This window comes from Haematobia irritans, chromosome 5, assembly GCF_050003625.1.
Source record: "Haematobia irritans isolate KBUSLIRL chromosome 5, ASM5000362v1, whole genome shotgun sequence".
Lineage (NCBI taxonomy): Eukaryota > Metazoa > Arthropoda > Insecta > Diptera > Muscidae > Haematobia > Haematobia irritans.
This window is the reverse complement of record NC_134401.1, coordinates 152,757,054-152,772,487: the sequence shown is the minus strand read 5'-3', so window position 1 is coordinate 152,772,487 and position 15,434 is coordinate 152,757,054. Positions and strand designations below refer to the sequence as shown.

The 15,434-nt window shown below is 25.0% G+C and overlaps 1 protein-coding gene across 4 annotated transcripts in view; it reads right to left on the bottom strand.

Moving 5' to 3' along the window:
- Sesn (Sestrin) overlaps positions 1–15,434 on the bottom strand; it is a 191,514-nt gene that overhangs the window by 128,842 nt on the left and 47,238 nt on the right. The window contains exon 1 of one of the 4 annotated variants that reach the window (XM_075312485.1): positions 11,907–12,357. The exons of the other annotated variants lie outside the window; for them this stretch is intronic. The gene's annotated coding sequence lies outside the window, so the exon portion shown is untranslated. Of the gene's footprint in view, positions 1–11,906; positions 12,358–15,434 lie in introns of those variants that run through there. 4 annotated transcript variants of the gene reach the window in all.

Sequence of the window (15,434 nt, the reverse complement as noted above, 5' to 3'; positions counted from 1 at the left end):
ATTATTTATAATTCTGTTTTCAGTAATTTTTATTATAACAGATTTTGTTTTGATTACTGAACAAAAAAAATTACTTGGAAAGACAAATAATATGACTTAAGTTGTAAGAGTTACAATTTCAAAATGAGATGAGGTCGGCATTTCATCCAGATATTTTAAAAAATATATATTATCCTCACCAGGAAAAAAATATATATTATCCTCACCAGGAAATTCTTTGTTTAGACTCAACGAAGGGTAAAACTTATTTATGTAATGTAATGGTCGACATGTGGTCGACCCTTGTAAGTCAAACACCCAAGGTGATAAATAGCAAAACAGTTCAAAAATAGGCTTAAAATAAAATTCTTCCAAACATTTGAAGAGATTTACTCGATAATCAGAAATGTTTGGTGTCGGATGTTTAGACAGAAATGTTTGCGCATTCATCGTATATAATTATTCATGATTCTGTTCGAAGTAATTTCCATTTTATGGTAATCACCTATATGTGGAATGATTCTTTTCATCAAGCTTATTTGTTTTGATGGCTGTACAAAAGAATTATACCTAAGGTCGGCCATCCAGACATTAAAAACATTTTTTTTATCCCTACCAAGAAGTTCGACGAAACTCAGCTATTTTGATAAGAAAACGTGAAGCGGGTGGTCACCACGGTTGCCACAGTTGGTAGAATTCTACCACAAAATTTACTGTTTGGTAGATTAGAGGAACTCTTGAAGTTTGGTTTGATTTTGCAAAATATTTCTCTCCAACTAACAGGCACTTCACAAATTTTCTATTTTCTATGGAAATAAAATTTTGACAAAATTTTCTATAGAAATTAAATTTTGACAAAATTTTCTATAGAAATAAAATTTTGACAAAATTTTCTATAGAAATAAAATTTTGACAAAATTTTCTATAGAAATAATTTTTTTTTTTAAATTTTCTGTAGAAATAAAATTTTGAGATAATTTTGAAAAAATTGTCTACAGAAATACAATTTTGAGAACATTTTCTATATAAGTAAAATTTTTGACATTTTCTATAGAAATTAAATTTTGAGAGAATTTTTTATGAAAATAAAATTTTGAAAAACTTTTGTATAGAAATAAAATTTTTGATAACATTTTCTACAGAAATAAAATGTTGACAAAATTTTCTATAGAAATCCAACTAAATTTGGACATAAAATTATATAGAATATTGAAAAAATTTTCAATAGAAGTAAACGTTTTGACAATAGAAATAAAGTTTTGAGACAATTTTCTTTAGAAAATAAATTTTGACAAAATTTTCTACAGAAATCAAATTTTGACTAAATTTCTTATAGAAATCCAAATAAAATTTGGACAACAAATTGTATAGAATTAAAAATTTTGACAAAATTTTCTACAGAAGTAAAATTTTGAGAAAAATTCTATAGAAGTAAACGTTTTGACAAAATTTACTATAGAAATAAAATGTTGAGACAATTATCTCTAATAATTAAATTTTGACAAAATTTTCTACAGAAATAAAATTTTGAGACAATTTTCTATAGAAATAAAATTTTGAGACAATTTTCTATAGAAATAAAATTTTGAGACAATTTTCTATAGAAATAACATTTTGAGAGAATTTTTTATGAAAATAAAATTTTGAAAAACTTTTGTATAGAAATAAAATTTTTGATAAAATTTTCTACAGAAATAAAATGTTGACAAAATTTTCTATAGCAATCTAAATAAAATTTGGACATAAAATTATATAGAATATTGACCAAATTTTCAATAGAAGTAAACGTTTTGACAATAGAAATAAAATTTTGAGACAATTTTCTTTAGAAAATAAATTTTGAGACAATTTTCTTTAGAAAATAAATTTTGACAAAATTTTCTACAGAAATCAAATTTTCACTAAACTTCTTATAGAAATCCAAACAAAATTTGGACAACAAGTTGTATAGAATTAAAAATTTTGACAACATTTTCTACAGAAATAAAATTTTGACAACATTTTCTACAGAAATAAAATTTTGACAAAATTATCAAGAGAAATAAAATTTTGACAAAATTTTCTATAGAAATAAAATTTTGAGACATTTTTCTCTAATAATTAAATTTTGACAAAATTTTCTACAGAAATGAAATTTTGACAAAATTTTCTATAGAAATAAAATTTTGAGAAAATTTTCTACAGAAATAAAATTTTGACAAAATTTTCTATAGAAATAACATTTTGAGAAAATTTTCTATAGAAATAAAAGTTTGAAAAAATTTACTATAGAAATAAAATTTTGACAAAATTTTATCTAGAAATAAAATTTTTACAAAATTTTATCTAGAAATAAAATTTAGAGAAAATTTTCTATAGAAGTAAACGTTTTGACAAAATTTACTGTGGAAATAAAATTTTCACACAATTTTCTATAGAAATAAAATTTTGACAAAATTTTCTATAGAAATACAGTTTTGACAAAATTTTCTATAGAAATACAATTTTGACAAAATTTTCTACAGAAATACAATTTTGAGAACATTTTCTATAGAAGTAAAATTTTTGACATTTTCTATAGAAATAACATTTTGAGAGAATTTTTTATGAAAATAAAATATTGAAAAACTTTTGTATATAAATAAAATTGTTGATAAAATTTTCTTCAGAAATAAAATGTTGACTAAATTTTCTATAGAAATCCAACTAAATTTGGACATAAAATTATATAGAATATTGACAAAATTTTCAATAGAAGTAAACGTTTTGAGAATAGAAATAAAATTTTGAAACAATTTTCTTCAGAAAATAAATTTTGACAAAATTTTCTACAAAAATCAAATTTTGACTAAATTTCTTAGAGAAATCCAAATAAAATTTGGACATTGTATAAAATTAAAAATTTAGACAAATTTTTCTACAGAAATAAAATTTTGAGAAAAATTTCTATAGAAGTAAACGTTTTGACAAAATTTACTATAGAAATAAAATTTTGAGACAATTTTCTCTAATAATTAAATTTCGACAAAATTTTCTACAGAAATAAAATTTTGAGACAATTTTCTATAGAAATAAAATTTTTGAAAAAATTTTCTATAGAAATAAAATTTTGAGAAAATTTACTATAGAAATAAAATTTTCACAAAATTTACTGTGGAAATAAAATTTTGAGAAAATTTTATCTAGAAATAAAATTTTGACAAAATTTTATCTAGAAATAAAATTTAGAGAAAATTTTCTATAGAAGTAAACGTTTTGACAAAATTTACTGTGGAAATAAAATTTTGAGACACTTTTCAATAGAAATAAAATTTTGACAAAATGTTCTATAGAAATAAAATGTCGACAAAATTTTCTACAGAAATAAAATTTTGAGAAAAAATTCTATAGAAGTAAACGTTTTGACAAAATTTATTATAGAAATCAAATTTTGAGACAATTTTCTCTAATACTTAAATTTTAACAAAAATTTTGAGAAAATTTTTCACAGAAATAAAATTTTGACAAAATTTACTATAGAAATAAAAATTGGACCAAATTTTCTACAGATATAAAATTTTGAGAAAATTTTCTATAGAAATAAAATTATGATAAAATTTTCTATAGAAAGAAATTTTAACAAAATTTTCTATAGATTTTTCTATAGAATAGAATTGGCGAATATTATCGGGAAAATTCTGTAAAGACATTACTGAACCCTTGGACATTCCAACAGGACTCAGCATCAACGTCAACCAGGAATGTCTTAAAAAGAAGGTTCTTCAATTCATGTCTATCGCACAATGGCCACTAAAATCTTCGGATCTCAATCCGTTGGACTTTTGCGCCTTTGGACTTTTGTGCATTTTGTAGAGTGAGGTAGGGTTGGGCCGGGGGAATAGGCCAAAATGCCGCAGAGCCACTTTCGTGCAACCTGTGATGGGTTCGTCGGTTGTTTAAAGGCCAAAATTCGTGCCAATGGCCAATCCGAACATTATTCCCGACATTTTTGATTTTTGAACAATGAAATTTAAAAAAACAACGAAAAAAATATACGTATAACGTTTTAATTTATTCCATAACATATCAGTTACCCTATATATTGATGGCCAGCGTGATCAACCCAAGGAGAAGTGGTTAACTTGAAACCTAGCGATCATTCTGAAAAATAGTAGACATGTTAGTTCTTATTTTGAAGATAGTTAAAATCCTTAAGAACCTTTAGTGCAGAAGAATTGAATCATTAGTTTATAAACGATTAGTGCCAGAGCACTAAGGAATGAAGAAAATTGAACTATTTTCTATCTACTTATTCTTTATACAAAACTAATTATTAGGAGCAAAATTCCCGATTCGGGATTGGCGCCCGAGCATAGACTTTTAATAATAATAATATAACGGTAACAAATATCGAAAATTGAACTATATTCTATCTACTTATAAAGAGTTTACACATAATTCGAGATAATAGAAAGAAAGTCCCTGATTCCCTATTAGCGCCCGAGCACAGGCATTTAAACATAAGAGTAACAAACAAATATTAACTATAAGGGTAACAAACATCTCATACAATATGGAATATTAAAATATATCTTATCAACTTATACTTTACACATACAATTACTTAATATAAAAATTCCCGAAAATAAATTTAATTGAGTGTGGTCCATTTAATTTTCTATTATTACTATATTTTTATGTGGCTAATTATTCATTAATTTCAAACTATTAATTTAGATTTAATCAAACATTTACGCATACTTAATAAAAAATTAAAATTATAATGCAAAAAAAAAAATAACACAACTAGCCCATATGCCATCCACATAGCTAGCAATTCAGACGGGACAATCTGTCCCGCCCAATAATCATATTACTTAACAATTGTGACAATAACCAACATTAATAGTTTTGACAGTAATAGAGTACGTGCCTTTTCAATTATCTTTACTATATTTTTTTCTGAATATTTTTTTTTTTTCATAAGACACAACTTTTTCAGACAAATAAAAAGGAACGCACCATTATATGGATTGGCTGACTGACTTGTTTATGAGTAGACGGACATATGGAGAATTTTGAAGACACTTATGAATAATAAGACAAATATTGAATGCAGTGCAAATAAAAGATCAGAATACAAATGGCAAATACATTGTATATACCAGAATAATGTGAACTGTTTGATTATAGGGTGCTTTGCTATGTCTAGCATAGCAGATTGGAATATGTACGAGTACTGCTCGAAAAAGCAAATAAGATGATTGGAGGTTAATTGATTTAACTTTAATTGAATAAAGATTGTATTTGGAACCTAAATGAGAAATGTTACAATTGAGCTCGGGCGCCATCTATGGCATTTCATGGCGCCCGAGTAAAAACATATAATGAAAATAGGGAAAATATTTAATATTTAACCCCATACAGAAAAGTAAAATATATCGTAGCTTAATAAATTATTGGTTATATGTGAATTTGTTTTTTTTTTTTCAGCAACTTCCAAAGCCCTATCACATTACGAGTATACAGAAAAAAGTCAAACTAACTCTAAACTTAGCTTATTTTTAAAATTTATTTCTTTGTATTTTAAATTTTATTATTTTTTCGAAATTTTCCACAGCCCAATGAAATTTTCCGTTTTTTAAGTATGTCTCACAGATTTTATGAACTAAATGTGGGTATAAAGTTCAATGACCGTACACATAAATTCAATATGAACTAAAGCAAAAGATAATTTTCGTACGATTCCCAAAACTAGTAAGAATGAACTACAGTACACACAAAAATAAATAATCGCAAATAAATATTAACAATTTTTATTGGTATGTAAAAAGTGCTGATGCTCAACAAATTTGTTCACTCAATAAGAGGTATTTGTTGTTGAAATTTGTTTGTTTTTATGCTTGACAGAAGAAACAGTAGAAATTTTTTGAATTTCCAACAAATTATGTTGTTGAGCAATTTGTTGACAGCTATTGATATGAAAATAAAAACAAATATAACAAGACTGACGATGCACACATCAAGGAGAATATGTACGATAACCAAAAGGAGTATGTGAAAAATAGCATCAGCGCTGCCACAATGATTTTTTATTTTGGCACAACATTTTTCCAAGATTGGACCAAAACTCGTACCAGCGGACCATCTTTTCAAATTAAATTAATATCATTTAAAAGTTAAAATTTTTTCAAAATTTTACTTCGATAGAAAATTTTGTCAAACTTTTATTTTTATTCGAAATTTTTATTGCTATACAAAATTTTCTCAAAATTTTATTTCTACAGAAAATTTTGTCAAAAAAAATTTTTTTTTTTGAAAAATTTTGCCAAAATTTTATTTCTATAGAAAATTTTGTCAAAATTTCATTTTTATAGAAAATTTTTATGAAAATTTTATTTCTACAAAATTTCGTCAAAATTTTATTTATATATAAAATTTTCTCAAAATGTTATTTCTACAGAAAATTTTGTCAACATTTTATTTCTATAGAAAATTTTGTCAAAATTTTATTTCTATAGAAAATGTTGTCAAAATTTTATTTCCATAGAAAAATTTGTCAAAATTTTATTTCTATAGAAAATGTTGTCAAAACTTTATTTCTATATAACATTTTGTCAAAATTTTATTTCTATAGAAAATTTTGCCAAAATTTTATTTCTATAGAAAATTTTGCTGAAATTTTATTTCTATAGAAAATTTTGCTGAAATTTTATTTCTATAGAAAATTTTGCTGAAATTTTGTCAAAATTTCATTTTTATAGAAAATTTTTATGAAAATTTTATTTCTATACAAAATTTTGTCAAAATTGTATTTATAGAAAATTTTCTCAAAATTTTATTTCTACAAAAAGTTTTGCCAAATTTTTATTTCTATAGAATTTTTCATTCCTATAGAAAACTTTGTTAAAATTTTAGTTCATTAGAAAATTTTGCCCAAATTTTATTTCTATATAAAATTTTATCAAAATTTTATTTCTATAGAAAATTATGTCAAAATTTCATTTCTATAGAAAATTTTGTCAAAATTTCATTTCTATAGAAAATTTTATTTCTATAAAAAATTTTGTCAAAATTTTATTTCTATAGAAAATTTTGTCAAAATTTTATTTCTATAGAAAAATTTGTCAAAATTTTATTTCTATAGAAAATGTTGCCAAATTTTTATTTCTATAGAATATTCTAGCAAAATTTTTTTCGATAGAAAATTAAGCCAAAATTTTTTTCTTTTCGAAAATTTTGCCAACATTTTATTTCTATAGAAAATTTTATCCAAATTTTATTTCATAGAAAATGTTGTCAAAATTTTATTTCTATAAAAAATGTTGTCCAAATTTTATTTCTATAGAAAATTTTGTCAAAATTTTATTTCTATAGAAAATTTTCTCAAAATGTTATTTCTACAGAAAATTTTGTCAAAATTTTATTTCTATAGAAAATTTTGTCAAAATTTTATTTCTACAGCAAATTTTGTCAAAATTTTATTTCTATAGAAAATTTTGTCAAAATTTATTTCTATAGAAAATTTTGTCAAAATTTTATTTCTATAGAAAATTTTGTCAAAATTTTATTTCTATAGAAAATTTTGTCAAAATTATATTTCTATAGAAAATTTTGTCAAAATTGTTTTTCTTTTGGAAAATTTTGCCAAAATTTTATTTCTATAGAAAATTTTGTCCAAATTTTATTTCATAGAAAATGTTGTCAAAATTTTATTTCTATAAAAAATTTTGTCCAAATTTTATTTCATAGAAAATGTTGTCAAAATTTTATTTCTATAAAAAATTTTGTCCAAATTTTATTTCTATAGAAAATTTTGTCAAAATTTTATTTCTATAGAAAATTTTCTCAAAATGTTATTTCTACAGAAAATTTTGTCAAAATTTTATTTCTATAGAAAATTTTGTCAAAATTGTATTTCTACAGAAAATTTTGTCAAAATTTTATTTCTACAGAAAATTTTGTCAAAATTTTATTTCTATAGAAAATTTTGTCAAAATTTTATTTCTATAGAAAATTTTGTCAAAATTTTATTTCTATAGAAAATTTTGTCAAAATTATATTTCTATAGAAAATTTTGTCAAAATTGTTTTTCTTTTGGAAGATTTTGCCAAAATTTTAATTCTATAGAAAATCTTGTACAAATTTGATTTCTTTAGAAAATTGTGTTAAAATTTTAGTTCATTAGAAAATGTTGTCAAAATTTTATTTCTATAGAAAATTTTCTCAAAATGTTATTTCTACAGAAAATTTTGTCAAAATTTTATTTCTATAGAAAATGTTGCCAAATTTTTATTTCTATAGAATATTTTAGCAAAATTTATTTCTATAGAAAATTATGCCAAAATTTTTTTCTTTTGGAAAATTTTGCCAACATTTTATTTCTATAGAAAATTTTGTCCAAATTTTATTTCATAGAAAATGTTGTCAAAATTTTATTTCTATAAAAAATTTTGTCCAAATTTTATTTCTATAGAAAATTTTGTCAAAATTTTATTTCTATAGAAAATTTTCGCAAAATGTTATTTCTACAGAAAATTTTGTCAAAATTTTATTTCTATAGAAAATGTTGCCAAAATTTTATTTCTATAGAATATTTTAGCAAAATTTATTTCTATAGAAAATTATGCCAAAATTTTTTCTTTTGGAAAATTTTGCCAACATTTTATTTCTATAGAAAATTTTGTCCAAATTTTATTTCATAGAAAATGTTGCCAAATTTTTATTTCTATAGAATATTTTAGCAAAATTTATTTCTATAGAAAATTATGCCAAAATTTTTTTCTTTTGGAAAATTTTGCCCACATTTTATTTCTATAGAAAATTTTGTCCAAATTTTATTTCATAGAAAATGTTGTCAAAATTTTATTTCTATAAAAAATTTTGTCCAAATTTTATTTCTATAGAAAATTTTGTCAAAATTTTATTTCTATAGAAAATTTTCTCAAAATGTTATTTCTACAGAAAATTTTGTCAAAATTTTATTTCTATAGAAAATGTTGCCAAATTTTTATTTCTATAGAATATTTTAGCAAAATCTATTTCTATAGAAAATTATGCCAAAATTTTTTCTTTTGGAAAATTTTGCCAACATTTTATTTCTATAGAAAATTTTGTCCAAATTTTCTTTCATAGAAAATGTTGTCAAAATTTTATTACTATAAAAAATTTTGGCCAAATTTTATTTCTATAGAAAATTTTGTTAAAATTTTATTTTTATAGAAAATTTTGTCCAAATTTGATTTCTTTAGATTTTTTTTTAAAATTTGAGTTGATTAAAAAATGTTGTCCAAATTTTATTTCTATAGAAAATGTCGTCAAAATGTTATGTCTATAGAAAATTTTGTCAAAATTGTTTGTTTTGGAAAATTTTACCTAAATTTTATTTCTATAGAAAATTTCGCCAAATTTTTATTTCTATAGAATATTTTATCTAAATTTTATTTCTATAGAAAATTACGTCAATTTTTTTTTTGTCCAAATTTTATTTCATAGAACATTTTGTCAAAAGTTTATTTCTATAGAAAATTTTGTCAAAATTTTATTTCTATAGAAAATTTTGTCCAAATTATTATCGTTATCGCAAAATTTTATTTCCATATAAAATTTGTACAAAATTTTCTTCCTTTAAAAAATTTTTCCATAATTTGATATCCGATCGGACCAAAATGGCAACCCTGAATAGCATTATACACAGACTTGCCAATTTTACCGATTTATCATCATATTGCCGAATTTTTACTCAAAGAATAAAAATGCCTATTTGCTGATTTTTTGCCTTGAATATATATTTACTCCGTTCTTTAGACGCAGAGTTTAAACACTTTAACCATATGTGGTTAAAATGGTCATGATTTGGCGCCAATGATTTTTTCTTTATTTTTAGTTCATTGTACCTTTAAAATATGTTGTAATTTCGTGAGTGTTCCTGATTTTAATCATCTTTTGTGGAAGCATTTGGAGTACAATTTAGTTCTATTTTCCCACGATTTAGTTCATTCTTGCAATAAAACACTTTCTATATGTAGAAATCACCCATCGCTAAAGTTAATTACATTTAAATTAAATTAATTATATTACCGACAAAATCGAGCTTCAATCCAATTCCCATAAGTTCGTAGGGTTTAAAAAAATTATCGATAAATGAAAATTTTCGCAACAATTTACCATTACGAATATCTTATTATGTTTTTTTTGGTTCTATGCGAACATAGTTTGTTTAGTTCAAATTGAAAAAAGGCCTAATATTTCTTTGGCAATTGACTCAATACCCGAGTTTTGTGTGTGTATGTGTGTTATTCATGCATTAATTCGTAATGAATTCAAAATCATGTCGCTATTGTTGTTGATCTATCTCGCTCATATGGACTTTGGAGCTCAGCTTGATTTTTATTCTTCACTTGATTGAACAAAGTAGACGAGAATAGAATAAAGAGTGGCATAAGAAGCTTAGGCTATTTTTGGGAAAGATTGTAATGATGTGCTTTTACAGCTTAAAAAATATTAGCAGTATTAAATATCAAAATTTTTGGATTAAAAATATATATTTTTTTTAAATACCTCAGAGATATTCATATTTTCTCAGAGATATTCATATTTAACCACACAAAATGCGGTACTGCAACGGTTAGCTCGTGAACAATACTCCTAAAATAAAAAAAAAACTATCCTCCCAAATGAATATTTTTTTCTTTGCTTTTAAATGGAATTTAAAATTTTTTTTTTAACAAATGCGAGCTTATTGCACGCATAGAAAAAAAACGTTTGGAAAACGTGTACCGAAAACGTTTTTCTTTTGTTAGAGTTTTTTGAATTGCTTCGAAATTTATACACTTTTATCACCAAAAAAATTCGTTTGTTACAAAATTTTTATTTTTTCAATAAAAAAAGTTATTTTTGAACCAACAACACAGTCCATTTCGTTTATATCAAACACTGTTCTTTTCTAACTTTAGGTCTTTAATAAGACACATTTTACAGTTCATAGTAAAAAATTAATATAGTAGAATGTAATGTTGAACATTTTTTCGGAATCTTCCGACCATATTTGGAATATATGTAAAACAAAAAAAAAAAACTTTGGTCGGAGCAGGGATCGAACCCACGACCCTTGGCATGTGGGTCGGACGTAGCAACCACTGCTCCACGGTGCCCAACTAAATGTATTTTTCTGTTAAATAAAGTTTGTTTAATAGGCTCGTGGGCGCCGCAAGCTATGCTATATAAATATAACTTATATGGGTAATTGTCTATTGATGACAATAACGGCTACATAGCTCAGTGGATAGTGTGTTGATTTACAAATTGAATGGTCCGCGGTTCGAGTCACCGTCCAGGCGAAAGGTAAAAAAATTTAAAAATTTATAAAATCGTATAATTTCTTCTACATTGTTTGTGTTACAGAAAAAGATGCTAAGAACAAAACAAAATCGTGGAAGTGAGAAAGACGTGAGGGAAAATGCTATTAGCCAGAAAAAAAATTTTTTTTTTGAATTAGTCTTTATGAAATTGTTTTTACATCCTGGAAAAGAATAAATGTTTATCACAAAAAGTATATACTTTTCTTCCAAATACACTTCCTTTCAGCGAAAAGCAAATGAGAAACGATCTTTGTTTGTCTAAAATTTCGTTTGGGAGGAAAGAATTATTTTTTGCGTGTAGATACAAATTCACAATTAGAAAAAGTTTTTCGATTGAATTCACTTAGATAAAAATCAACTAATTTACAAAAATTAGGGACAAATTCAAAATTGTCCAAGGTTCATAAATCGATATCACCGCAGAAGTATACATATAGATATATGTCCCTATATCAAATGTCCTTCAAAATCAATGACATAGAACTCTAAAGGTATAGATCATCAACTAAAATTCCCTTCTCAGAATCCTGCAAAATTGACAAGATTGTTTTGTGAACTCCTGAAACTACAAGGATACTCGTATTTGTAAATATCTTTTCTCATACTTACCATTATTACAAAGTCACTTTAGATGTTTATCTATCACCTGAACCCACTTTGTTCATAAAACTTTTCTTATCTCCTATCGCTATGAAGTGGAGTAATCCACCTAAGACGATCGTAAAATGTTACTCTCGTACGCTAACACCCCATTCACACAGTGTGTAACACAAAACTTAGTTGGCCATCAAGACATCAACTCATCGGAGAAATCACACTTGGACTGCATTTCATATGCCACTAACACCACATCTCATTCACCACACCATGCTAGCCAGACAAAAGCGCGCCACCTAACATATGGTGCCGAATCGTCGTCACGTTTCAAACGGGCGAAACGAAACAAAAAACAGCAAACTCGTCGTTGTCAAGAAGGCGAAAAAGAAAAAAACCGCGAAAATATTCACAATGCAAATTTTTCTTTTCGTACACAACCAACCAAGACGAAACGGAACGATACCATCACTAGTCTTGTGTCGTTCCGGAACGAACTAGTTCCAATGAACGGTTCACTAAAAGGAACGATTGCCACTAGTTCCATCTCTTTCATCTTCATCGTTCCTTTTGTCATTTAGTTTTATGTTCAACTTACGTTCCATAGTTCCGCGGATCGCAATTTGATTTTTTGACTTTTGCTTGAGCTATATGACAATTTATTCATTTTGGCGCGTATGTATATTAAATCATTGATTAGTATGCTGCTATTCAATAGAATCATTAGTTCCATTTATTGTGAAGAATACACAAAAAAATCTTAATTTCTTGCAATGACTTTAGTTACTTCTTTAAATTTTCCATTCATTATTTTTTCTTCCTATAAACTATTTTTTTCTATAAACTATTTTGAGTAATTTTACTCAATTTTTAATATTTTTGTATCTTTCATTTGACCACGAATTTCGTTGCACAAAGTAAACAATGCCATCTCTGCTTTTAGTAGATGACAGTGATGACAAATATAAAAAGCTGGAACGAAAAGGAACGATGGAACGATTTGAAGGAACTAGTTCCTTTGTACAAAAGGAACGACGAGTCCGAATCACTATGGTGAACGATTTTGCCCAAGACTAACCATCACGTATCGTAGCACACGATAAACTGAAAGGAACACTCAGAACTCAGAACTGAATCCAACAGAATCGAACAAATTAAAGCACGACCAACTAACCGAACTTAACCGAAACGAATGATGTGAATGCGTCTGAGGCTCAAGTGTTAAGAGAAAAATGGGCAAAAGCGTCATATCTACCTACAATACGCCGATGTTGTAGTCGTTGACGGTGTCTTCGTTTGTAATCGGTTGGCGGCATGCGTTGTGATTGAAAATATTCCCACACTGATTAGGAGGTGGAGGTGGGTAGCCAGCTACAGCTGGCTGCATGCACTGCTAGCGACCGAATAGGTGATAAAATCACAAGAAAAAAACGATCATATCCCATGCACTTCCATCCCCAAACAGTTCCCACCCGTCGCTGACACAACCCCAGAGCGATATAAAAAGTCAGCCGATTTTTCCTTAAAAAAAAACTGCATCTGAAAATAGCGAATGCGTCAACAATGTTCGGACAGAATAAAAGAAGCACCACAACAACAACCGGCTAAAGCAATGCATTTCGAAGGCAAGATGCAATCATAGATAGTGCTAAGGCAACAACAACTACAAAGAACACCTAAGCAATGTATGGCAAAGCGCAGACTCGTCATAGCCGATAGAAACGTACATTGAGATAAGTCACTTTGAGTTTATAGAATATATTTTTAATCGAAATTTAATAGATTTTTATAGAAAATTTGGATTTATTCGAATTGTCATAGAATTTTCATCAATAATATTATTAGAATATTCTTTTTCGAATTTTCGTAGAAAATTTTAATTTTTTTTCGCAATGTCATAGAAAATTCTGATTTTTCTCGAATTTTCATCGAAAATTTGGATTTTTTTAGAATTTTCATAGAAAATTTGAATTTTTTCAAATTTTTATAGAAAATTGAAATTTTTCGATTATCATAGTTTATTAGAATTTTCATAGAAAATTAGAATCCATTTGATTTTTCTTTTATTTTATAGTCCATTTACATTAGGCTCGAAATCTACTAAAAGTGGATTTGAAATCCGTTTTTTATAAAGTAAACGACAGTTGAAATCTAGTTAAAGTGGATTTTGAAAGTGTAATATGTGTATGAGGTTTTATGGAAACTTTCAATTTATTCGAATTTTCCTAGAAAATTTGAATTTAGTCGAATTTTCCTAGAAAATTTGAATTTATTCGAATTTTCAAAGAAAAATTGATTTTTTCGAATTTTTATATAATATTTGATATTTTTTCCAATTTTTCATAAACAATTGGATTTTTCACATTTTCATAAAAAATTTGAATTTTTCGAATATTTCATAGAAAATTTGATTTTTTCGAATTTTCATAGAAAATTAGAATTTTTTGGAATTTTCATAGAAAATTTAAATTTTTCGAATATTTCGTAGAAAGTTTGATTTTTTCGAATTTTCATAGAAAACTTGAACTTTTTGGAATTTTTATAGAAAACTGGAATTTTTCGAATTATCATAGTTTATAAGAATTTTCATAGAAAAATAGAATCCATTTGATTTTTTTTTTATTTTATAGTCCATTCACATTAAGCTCAAAATCTACTAAAAGTAGATTTGAAATCCCTTTTTTATAAAATAAACGACAGTTGAAATTTAGTTAAAGTGGATTTGGAAAGTGTAATATGTGTATGAGGTTTTATAGAAACTTTCAATTTATTCGAATTTTCCTAGAAAATTTGAATTTAGTCGAATTTTCCTAGAAAATTTGAATTTATTCGAATTTTCTTAGAAAATTTGAATTTATTCGAATTTCCCTAGAAAATTTGAATTTATTCGAATTTTCAAAGAAAAATTGATTTTTTCGAATTTTTTTATAATATTTGATATTTTTTCCAAATTTTCATAGAAAATTTGATATTTTCAAATGTTCATAGAAAATTTGAATTTTTCGAATATTCATAGAAAATTTGAGTTTTTCGAATTTTCATAGAAGATTTGAATTTTTTGGAATTTTCATAGAAAATTTGAATTTTTCGAATATTTCATAGAAAGTTTGATTTTTTCGAATTTTCATAGAAAATTTGAATTTTTTGGAATTTTCATAGAAAATTTGAATTTTTTGGAATTTTCATAGAAAATTTGAATTTTTCGAATATATCATAGAAAGTTTGATTTTTTCGAATTTTCATAGAAAATTTGAATTTTTTGGAATTTTCGTAGAAAATTGGAATTTTTCGAATTATCACAGTTTATTAGAATTTTCATAGAAAAATAGAATCCATTTGATTTTTTTTTTTATTTTATAGTCCATTCACATTAGGCTCGAAATCTACTAAAAGTGGATTTGAAAACCCCGTTTTGTAAAGTAAACGACAGTTGAAATCTAGTTAAAGTGGATTTTGAAAGTATAATGTGTATGAGGTTTTATGGAAATATTCAATTTATTCGAATTTTCTTAGAAAATTTGAATTTATTCGAATTTTCAAAGA